The sequence below is a fragment of the Mustela nivalis genome, assembly GCF_964662115.1.
Source record: "Mustela nivalis genome assembly, chromosome: 18".
NCBI lineage: Eukaryota > Metazoa > Chordata > Mammalia > Carnivora > Mustelidae > Mustela > Mustela nivalis.
This window is the reverse complement of record NC_139037.1, coordinates 42,862,971-42,873,390: the sequence shown is the minus strand read 5'-3', so window position 1 is coordinate 42,873,390 and position 10,420 is coordinate 42,862,971.

Sequence of the window (10,420 nt, the reverse complement as noted above, 5' to 3'; positions counted from 1 at the left end):
CATCTACCTGTGATTTTATATTTAAAATATGTTTCTGGTAGATACCATGTGATTTGAGTTTCACATTTTTCATCCAGTATGATAGTATCTGGTTTTTCATTGAAATACTTATCCATTTATATTTATGTAATTATTAATTTGATTGGATTTATATTTACTATTTGGTTGATTTATATTTGCCACATTTTTATTAACTATCCTTTCCTCTCTTTTTTGGAGAACTGATGAATTTTTTCTGGTATATTTGAATTTTTCTGTTGGCTCTTTACTATACCTTCATGCATCTTGTTAGAGGTTGCTGTAGGGCTTAAAATATGCACCCTTATTAAATATAGTTTACTTAGAATTAATGTACCACTCTGTGTAAAGTATAAGAACCTTGTAAACAGTATCATTTCATTTGCGCTTCTTATTCCTTTTTTTTAAAAGATTTTATTTATTTGACAGAGAGATAGATCACAAGTAGACAGAGAGGCAGGTGGAGAGAGAGGGGGAAGCAGGCTCCCCATTGAGCGGAGAACCCGATGCAGGGCTCCATCCTAGGACCCTGAGATCATGACCTGAGCTGAAGGCAGAGGCTTAAGTCACTGAGCCACCCAGGCGCCCCTACACTTCTTATTCTTTGTCCTATAGTTGTCATACTTTTTTCCAGCTACATACACTATAATCCCCACTATACAGTGCTGCACTATTTTGCTTTAAATAGTTATATATTTTATAATTTTATAAATAACATTTATTAAATTTAATAACATTTAAAGAAGAAAACATGTTTTATATTTACCCACATATTGACCATATCTGATGTCTGTCCTTCCTTCCTATATTTTCATCTAAAGACAATTCTCTTCAACCTGAAGAATTTCCTTTACTATTTTCTAAACTGCAGTTCTGCTAGTTATAATCTAAATTTTAATTTATCTCAAAATATCTTTATTTCTTCTTCATTTTAATTTTTTATTAACATATACTGTATTATTTGCCCGAGGGGTACAGGTCTGTGAATCATCAGGCTTACACATTTCACAGCACTCACCATAGCACACACCCTCCCCAATGTCCATCACCCAGCCACCCTATCCCCAACCCCCAGCAACCCTCAGTTTGTTTCGTGAGATTAAGAGTCTTTTATGGTTTATCTTGTCTTCATTTTAAAAGCATATTTTCTCTGGAAACAGAATTCTGAATTGACATATTTTTCTTTAATTCTTTGAAGATGTTATTCTGTTGTCTTTTGGCTACTGTTGTTTCTAACTAAGTCAGCATTATTCATACTTTTGGTCTCCAATATTTTATGTATTGTTTTTCTCTATCTGATTATAATATTTTCTGTTTGTTGAATTTTGGTAGTTTGGGTCATAATTTAATTATGACCAAATTTAATTTAATCCTCTGATTCTAGAACTTAAGTTATAAGTCTTATAATAATTTAATCTTCTCATTCTAGAACTTAAGTTATAAGTCTTGTTTCATAAGTGCCTTTGTTTGCTTGTTTTTTTCAGTCTTTTTCCTTTTTAAAGTACTTCAGATTGGATCACTATTGATCTATCTTGGTGATTACCAGCTATTTCTTCTGATGCCTCCCATCTATTCTTATGCTCATTCAGTGAAATTTTCATTTCCGTTTATTCTGCTATAAAACTTCCATTTTCTTTTTTTAAGATTCATTTATTTATTTGAGAGAGAGAGTGCAAGTGGGAGGCAGGGCAGAGGAAGAGGGATAAGCAGACTCCCACTGAGTGGAGAGCCCATACAGGCTCTATCCCAGGACCCTGAAATCATGACCTGCGTTGAAACCAAGAGCCAGGTACTTAACTGACTGAGCCACTCAGGCGCCCCATAAAACTTGCATTTTTAGTTCTATTTTATACATTCCGTTTTTCTGCTGGAATTCCTATTGTTGATGCAAAATGAACAAGCCTTTTAGAATCTCTAAGAAAGAGAGTTTTATTTGACCCCAGGTTAGGACAGCTGCCCAGGAAATGTTTTTTCATGCTCTTCACAGGAAAGAAAGTGCTCCAGAGAATGAACAGTTTTTACAGGGTTATACAGTTTTTTACATCTTGTAAAAGCTCACAAAATTATAATTACCATATACACAAGAATCATAAATTTTAAGGTCAAAGAAATGCAGGGACTAGGAACATTTATCAATAAGTATCTCAAGGAGAAGATGGTTTTCCTTTAGTTACTCATTCACAAAGCAGATGTACAATGCAAGCATGACAGACCATAAATCAGGCTTTTGGTTTGAACAAAGTTTATATAAGTCATGCTGACTTAGAAAGAAATCTAAAATGGCTTCCTTTGTGTATCAGGCCCCTAGAGAGTTTGTCTCTCGTCATTGTCCATTTATTCAGTATGACTATATTTTCCATTAAGTTAATGAACATATTTATACTGCCTTCTATTCTAATATCTGGGTAATCTCAAGTTCTATTTCTACTGGTTGCTTTTTTCCTGCTTATGGATCACATTTGCCAGCTTTTTTGAATGCTTAGCCATTTTTTATTGTATATTATACATCATAGATACATGTTGAGAGCTTGGAATTTGTTATCTTACTTTAAAGAATATTGATTTTCTTTATAGTGGCTGGTTAATTTTCTGGCAAATCAGTTTGATCCTTTCAAGGCCTACTTTGAAGCTTTCTTCTAGTAGCTTTAGAGTAGCCTTTGCTTTAGGTCTAACATCGCCCTACACTTAAAATGTTGACTTTCTAGGGTATCAGCCAACTATGAGGGTGTTCAGAAGTGTTTATCCACTCTGCGTGTTTTGGATTTCGTGTTTCCCAGCACTGTGTAACTTCTAGAATCATTGTTCAGCTCACAGCTCTCCAGCAGTTGTTCTCTGCTAGGTTATATAGAGTCTCCCTGTACGTGCACAGCTTAGTATTAAGATTTTAAGAAGATGCCTATGCATAGTTCTGGGACTCTTTCTTTGCAGAGAACTATTTTCTTGATCCTGCCCCATAAATTCCAGTCACCTAAGCATTCCCAAACAGGTTTTTTTTTTAAGATTTATTTATTTATTTGTCAGACAGAGATCACAAGTAGGCAGAGAGGCAGGCAGAGACAGAAGAGGAGAAGCAGGCTCCCTGCTGAGCAGAAAGCCTGATGCGGGACTCGATCCCAGGACCCCTTGGGATCATGACCCGAGATGAAAGCAGAGGCTTTAACCCACTGAGCCACCCAGGCGCCCCTTAATTTTAAATCTTTAATTGTAATTTAATTGTAAATCTTAATTTTAATTAAGAATAAGTGAAAAATTGAATTTATTATAATGACACCAGAGTATTTCAAGGATTCTAATGGCAGAAAGTGTCCAGACCTCAGGAATTTGGAACAAAGCCCACCCAATTAAGCCTCTAAATCTCCCACCCTGCCTCAGTTCCCCAATCCCTGAAATATTAAAAAAGAAAATGTATGCATAAAATCAGATTAATCTTCAAGAGAGCAGACTGGGCTTTTTTTATTCTAAAATCTTAATCTGGTTTTATGTCTTCTTTTTCTTTCCTAAGGTAATGGAGACAGTGGCACAAACAATTGAAAAATCAAGCTAGGGTATCTGGTTTGCTTAGTCAGTTAAGCATCTGCCTTTGGCTCAGGTTGTGATCCTACAGTCCTGGGATCAAGCCAACATGAGTCGGGCTCTCTGCTCAGCAGGGAGTCTGCTTCTCCCTCTGCCCCTACTTGTGCTCTCTTGTGCTCTTTCTCTCTCAAATAAAATATTTTTTTAAAAAAATCAAGTTCAGGGGTGCCTGGATGGCTCAGTGGGTTAAAGCCTCTGCCTTCGGCTAGGGTCATGATTCCAGGGTTCTGGAATCGAGCCCCACATCGGGCTCTCTGCTCAGCAGGGAGTCTGCTTCCTCCCTTCTCTCTCTACCTGCCTCTCTGCCTACTTGTGATCTCTCTCTGTCAAATAAATAAATAAAATCTTAAAAAAAAAAAACAAACTCAGAGTTGCTCCCAGAACTCTACAAAAGAATAAAAATGGAAAACTTGAGAGAAAAATGACATGTAAAAGGCAGCTCCAGAAATTCTGATGTCTAACAGAAATTCTAGAAGGAGACACCAATAATAATGAAGAAGAGGGAATTTTGAAGGAAAAAAAAGACAAGGAAAGAAATTTTCCTGGAGGTGAAAAAAAGACATATTTTCAAGTAAGACTTGTAAAAAGCTAAACTTTCACTCTATTTGCCAGGCTAGTTTTAAGAATTTAATATGTATTAATTATTCCTCATAATTGGTTTTGATTCTCATGTGACAGACACAGAGGCACAGAGAGGTGAAGTAGCTTGCACAACACCACAGTGTAAAGGAGGAGGCAGAATGCAAACATTTTCTTTGTTAAAAAAAACTTTTTGGGTACCTGGGTGGCTCAGTGAGTTAAAGCCTCTGCCTTCGGCTCAGGTCATGATCCCAGGGTTCTGGGATCGAGTCCCGCCTCAGGCTCTCTGCTTGGCGGGGAGCCTGCTTCCCTTCCTCTCTCTCTGCCTGCCTCTCTGCTTACTTGTGATCTCTGTCAAATAAATAAATAAAATAGTTAAAAAAAAAACTTTTTTTTATTTTGAAATAATTTCGTCCTTACAGGAAAGTTGCAAGAATGCTACAATTTTCACCCTTCATGGTGATTCTGCAGTTGCTAACATTTATTGCATTTGTTTTATGACTATTTTTTTTTTCTGAAAAGTTGTCATTCAGAAAAGTCAGTTGCACACAGAGGCTCCTTTACCTCTAGATGTTTCAATATATACATTCTCTTTCATAATCACAGGATAATGATCAAACTTGGAAAATTACACTGATATAATACTTTTGTTTGATCTATAAACCTTATTATTATTTCACAATTTTTCCAATAAAGCTTTCATAGAAATTTTTTTCTGGTCCAGGATCATCCATTATATTTAATTGTCCTGTCTCTCTTTTTTAAAAAAAGGTTATATTTATTTATTTGACAGAGAGATCACAAGTAGGAGAAGCAGGCAGAGAGAGCAGAGAGCCTGATGCGGGGTTCAGTCCCAGGACCCTGAAATCATGACATGAGCCGAAGGTAGAGGCTTAACCCACTGAGCCACCCAGGCACCCCCAATTGTCCTGTTTCTTTAGTCTCCTTTCATCTGAAATAATTCCTCAAGCTTTGTGTTTTCTGATCTTGACATTTTTGAACAGAAAAGGCCAGTTATTCTGTACAATATTGCTGAATTCGCATTTCTGCAATTTCCTTATGATTAGATTCTGATCATGCCATTTGGCAGAAATAGAACAGGAGTTGCTCTGTTCTTCCTAGTGCATTATAACCTGTCAAAAAGGAGACATCTGGCCTAATATGGAGTTTTTATGCTAAAACCCAGGTCAGCAAACCAAGACTTACTACCTAACCTGACCTAACAGTTTCAACCCCCAGGAATGTAACCTTTAATTAGTCCATGTGGAATTACCTGTCAGCACTGGTGACAATCTGCTCTTTGACCCCTTCAATTCTCCTTAGAAGTTGGTCTTACCTGAAACAGTGCATTCTTTGCTGAATAACTATTTTCCACTCCCTTTGTCTTTAAAAACCTTTCCTTTTCTATAGCTCATAGTAGTTCCTTTCTATTGCTAGATGGGATACTTCCCAATCACTGAATTATTGAATAAGGCCAATTTGATACTTAGTTGAATTTTTGTTATTTAACAAAACTGAGGTACAGGACGCCATTTTGTCCCATATTAGTCATTTTAATGTTCTTTTATTTTTTTTTAAAGATTTTTATTTATTTATTTGTCAGATAGAGCAAGCACAAACGCACAAGCAGGCAGAGGCAGAGAGAGAAGCAGGCTGTTGCTGGGACTTCTAGTAATATGTTGAACAGTAGTGGTGAGAGTGGGCATCCTTGTTGTATTCCTGATCTTAAGGGAAAAGCTCTCAGCTTTTCCCCATTGAGAATGATATTCACTGTGGGATTTTCATAGATGGATTTTATGAAGTTGAGGAATGTTCCCTCTATCCCTATACTCTGAAGAGTTTTAATCAGGAAAGGATGCCATGTTTTGTCAAATGTTTTTTCTGCATCAATTGAGAGGACCATGTGGTTCTCTCTTTTCTTAATTTGTTCTATCACATTGATTTGTGAATGTTGAACTTCCCTTGCATCTCTGGGTTAAATCCCACCTGGCCGTGGTGGATAATCATCTTAATGTCCTGTTGGATTTTATTAGCTAGGATCTTGTTGAGAATCTTGGCATCCATATAGGATATTGGTCTGAAATTGTTCCTTTTTGATGGAGTCTTTGCCTGGTTTGGGAATCAAGTTGATGCTGGCCTCATAGAAAAAGTCTGAAAGTTTTCCTTCTGTTTCTATTTTTTGAAACAGCTTCAATAGAATAGGTATTATTTCTTCTTTGAATGTTTGGTAGAATTCCCCAGGGAATCCATTAGGTCCTGGACTCTTGCTTTTTTTGGGAGGTTTTTGATCACTGCTTCAATCTCATTTCTAGTTATTGGCCCATTCAGGTTGTGAATTTCTTCCTGTTTCAGTCTTGGAAATTTATAGGCTTCCAGGAATGCATCCATTTCTTTTAGGTTGCTTAACTTCTTGGCATATAGCTATTGATAATAATTTCTGATGATTGTTTCTATTTCCCTGCTATTAATCATGATCTCTCCCCTTTCATTTATAATTTTATTAATTTAGGCCCTTTCTCTTTTCTGGTTTCTATTTTATTGATCTCTGCCCTAATCTTAATTATTTCCCTTCTTGTGTTTGGGTAGGCTTAATTTGTTGGTGATTCTCCAGTTCTTTAAGGTGTAAAGAGAGTTTATATATTTGGGGGTTTTTTGATGTTTTTGAGTGAGGCTTGGATGCCTATATATTTCCCCCTTAGGACCATCTTTCCCGTATCCCATAGGTTTTGGACCAATGTGTTTTTGTTCTCATTGGTTTCCATGAATTGTTAAGTTCTTCTTTGATTTCCCAGTTGACCCAAACATTCTTGAGCAGGATGGTCTTTAGCTTCCAAGTGTTTTAATTTCTTCTAAACTTTTTCTTGGAATTGAGTTCCAGTTTCAAAGCATTGTGGTCTGAGAATATGCAGGGAATTATCTCAGTCTTTTGGTATCAGTTGAGACCTGAGTTGTGACCCAGTATGTTGTCTATTCTGATGAAAGTTCCATGTGCACTCAAGAAGAATGTGTATTCTGTTGTTTTAGGGTGAAAAGATCTATATATATCTGTGAGGTCCATCTGGTCCAGTCTGTCATTCAACGCTCTTGTTTCTTTGTTGATTTTTCTGCTTAGATGATCTGTCTATTGCTGAGAGTAGAGTGTTAAGATCCACTGCAATTAATGTATTATTATCAATATGTCTATTTTGATTAACAGTTGGCTTATGTAATTGGCTGCTCCCATGTTAGGGGCATAGATATTTACAATTGTTAGATCTTCTTGTTGGATAGACCCTTTAAGAATGATGTAGTGTCCTTCTGTATCTCTCACTACAGTCTTCAGCTTAAAATCTAATTTGTCTGAAATGAGAATTGCTACCCCAGCTTTCTTTTGATGTCCAGTGGCATGAAAGATGGTTCTCCATCCCTTCACTTTCAGTCTGGATGTATCTTTAGGTTCAAAATGAATCTCTTGTAGACAGCATATGCACGGGTCCTTTCCTTTATCCAATCTGCAACCCTTTGCCATTTTATGGGAGCACTTAGGCCATTCATGTTGAGCAATTATTGAAAGATATGTCTTTATTGTCATCATGTTGCCTGTGAGGTCCCTGTTTCTATAGATTATCTCAGTAAATTTCTGTTCTCTATTACTCTTATGGGTCTTTCTTCTCTTCTAGAACCACCCCCCTTAATATTTCTTGTAGGGCTGGCTTAGTGGTCACATATTCTTTAAGTTTTTGCTCATTATCTCTCCATCCATTCTAAATGGCAGCCTTGCCAGATAAAGTATTCTTGGCTGCATGTTCTTTTCATTAGTGCTCTGAATATGTCTTGCCAGTCCTTTTGGCTTGTCAGGTTTCTGTGGATGGTCTGACGTTATTCTGATGCTCCTCCTCCTGTATGTAAGGAATCTCTTACCCCTAGCTACCCTTAAGATTTTTTTTTGGTGGGTAGGGGGTGAGCCTGGGTGACTCAGTGGTTAAAGCCTCTGCCTTCAGCTCAGGTCATGATCCCAGGGTCCTGGGATTGAGCCTCACATTGGGCTCTCTGCTCAGCAGGGAGCCTGCCTCCTTCTCTCTCTCTTTCTGCCTGCCTCTCTGCCTGCTTGTGATCTCTGTCAAATAAATAAATAAAATCTTTTTAAAAAGTCTTTAAAGATTTTTATTTATTTGATAGATCACAAGTAGGCAGAGAGGCAGGCAGAGAGAGAGGAGGAAGCAGGCTCCCTGCCAAGCAGAGAGTCCGACGTGGAGCTCGATCCCAGAACTCTGAGATCACAACCTGAGCCAAAGGCAGAGGTCCAACCCACTGAGATGCCCCCCCTTAAGATGTTTTATCTGGTTTTAAGATATGCAAGTTTCACTATCACATTCTGGGGGCGGGGGAGGGCGCACATCAGTCTGCCCTCTTTGATCATGGGGGGTATTCTCTCTGCCTCTAGGACACAAACACTTGTCTCATTTTCCAGATTAGGGAAATTCTCAGCTAGGATTTTCTCAGCTATATCTTCTAGTCCTTTCCCACCACCCCCTCAGGGATCCCAATAATTCTGACATTGGAATGTTTCATGGCATCATTTATTTCTCTAATTCTGTTTTCATGGATTCTAAGCTGTTTGTTCCAGGCCTCCTGATCCTTCTTTTCTATCAGTTTGTCTTATAGATCATTAATTCATTCTTCTGCCTCATTTACCCTAGCTGTTAGAGTATCTAGATTAGATTGGATCTCATTGATAGCATTTTTAAGTTCTGCCAGATCAGCTCTCACTTCTGCCCTTAGAGAATCTACGTTTCCATTAATGGTTTTCTCCAGCCTAGCTATTGTCTGCATAACTGTTACCCTGAACTCTATTTCTGACATCTTGCTTATATCCAAATCCATTAGTTCTGTGGCAGAGGTCACAGTCTCTGAATTTTTTCCTGTCCTGGGGGTTCCTCCTCCTAGTCATTCTGGTGAGAAGTGGTCGAGGGAATGTACAGAGTCCAGACTATTGACTACAATCCAAACAAGATGCACCTGTTTTATAGGGACCTTAGGATTGTTGGCCTCTTGTTCTTTCAGCTTGTCTTCTGGGGGGGAGGGGCTTGCTGTGCTGTTACTCAGGCAGCCCTGTTTGGGCAGAATTGCCTTGCCCCCTGTCAGGGGTTGGGATGGGGATGGGCTCAGTAAAGCTTTTTTTTTTTTTTTTAAAGACTTTTTTTTTTTTCTTTTAAAGATTTTATTTATTTATCAGAGAGAGAGGGGGAGAGCGAGCACAGGCAGACAGAATGGCAGGCAGAGGCAGAGGGAGAAGCAGGCTCCCTGCCGAGCAAGGAGCCCGATGCGGGACTTGATCCCAGGACGCTGGGATCATGACCTGAGCTGAAGGCAGCTGCTTAACCAACTGAGCCACCCAGGCGTCCCTAAGTAAAGCTTTTGTTCTCTGGCGGTTTTCCCTGGTGGGTGTCTACGTCCCTTCCAACAGTCAGAGCAGAAGTGACCATATTCAAACCTCTCAGAACAGAGAGATTGCAGTCTGTTCTCCAGAAAGCCCTCCAGGTCGCACTGACTCTGTTTTTGTCTTTGCTGCTAAAAACTGCAGCATCCTGGGTTGTTCACCCCACAGGAGCACTCCCAGCCCTAGAAGAGCCAGATGCTTAACTGCCCGATCCACCCAGGCGCCCCAAACAACTCTTCTGAGATCATGCCCTTGATTTACAAACCAACCAATTCAAATCCCCAAATGTTTCCTTTATCAAACTCTCAAACTAAGCCAATATTCCTCTTGCCCAAATCACCCCAGGCCAGGTACCAGACAACTAGGGTCCACCTCTATAACTCGGCCTGCCAAAATTATTAAAACTATGCAATCCCAAACTTTCTTAGTGTACTTACCAATGTCACCCATTTGTGAGGAAAACTTCAGTAAAGGCTCTATGCCACACTCTACCCTCTCCCACCTTCTGCCTCCCATGAGAACTGGGTACTTTCCCATGTGGCTCTGCAGGCATGCTATGCCTCCTGTTTTTAGAGAACTTCGCATATAAACTTTTTCCTTCATGCCAGTCATTACCATGTCTACATATCCTACCGTATTTGATTAGAACAAATCCTGGGCATGTTTTAACACAAGGATCCCAAAACATTCCATACACTGCATTTAATTGATAGGTCTCTTAAGTCTTTTAATTTGCAACATTGTTTTTATTTTATCTTAACATATATTCATTAAAAGACCATTTATTCTGTGAAATTTTGTACATTCTGTGTTTAGTTGTTTGCTTCCTTG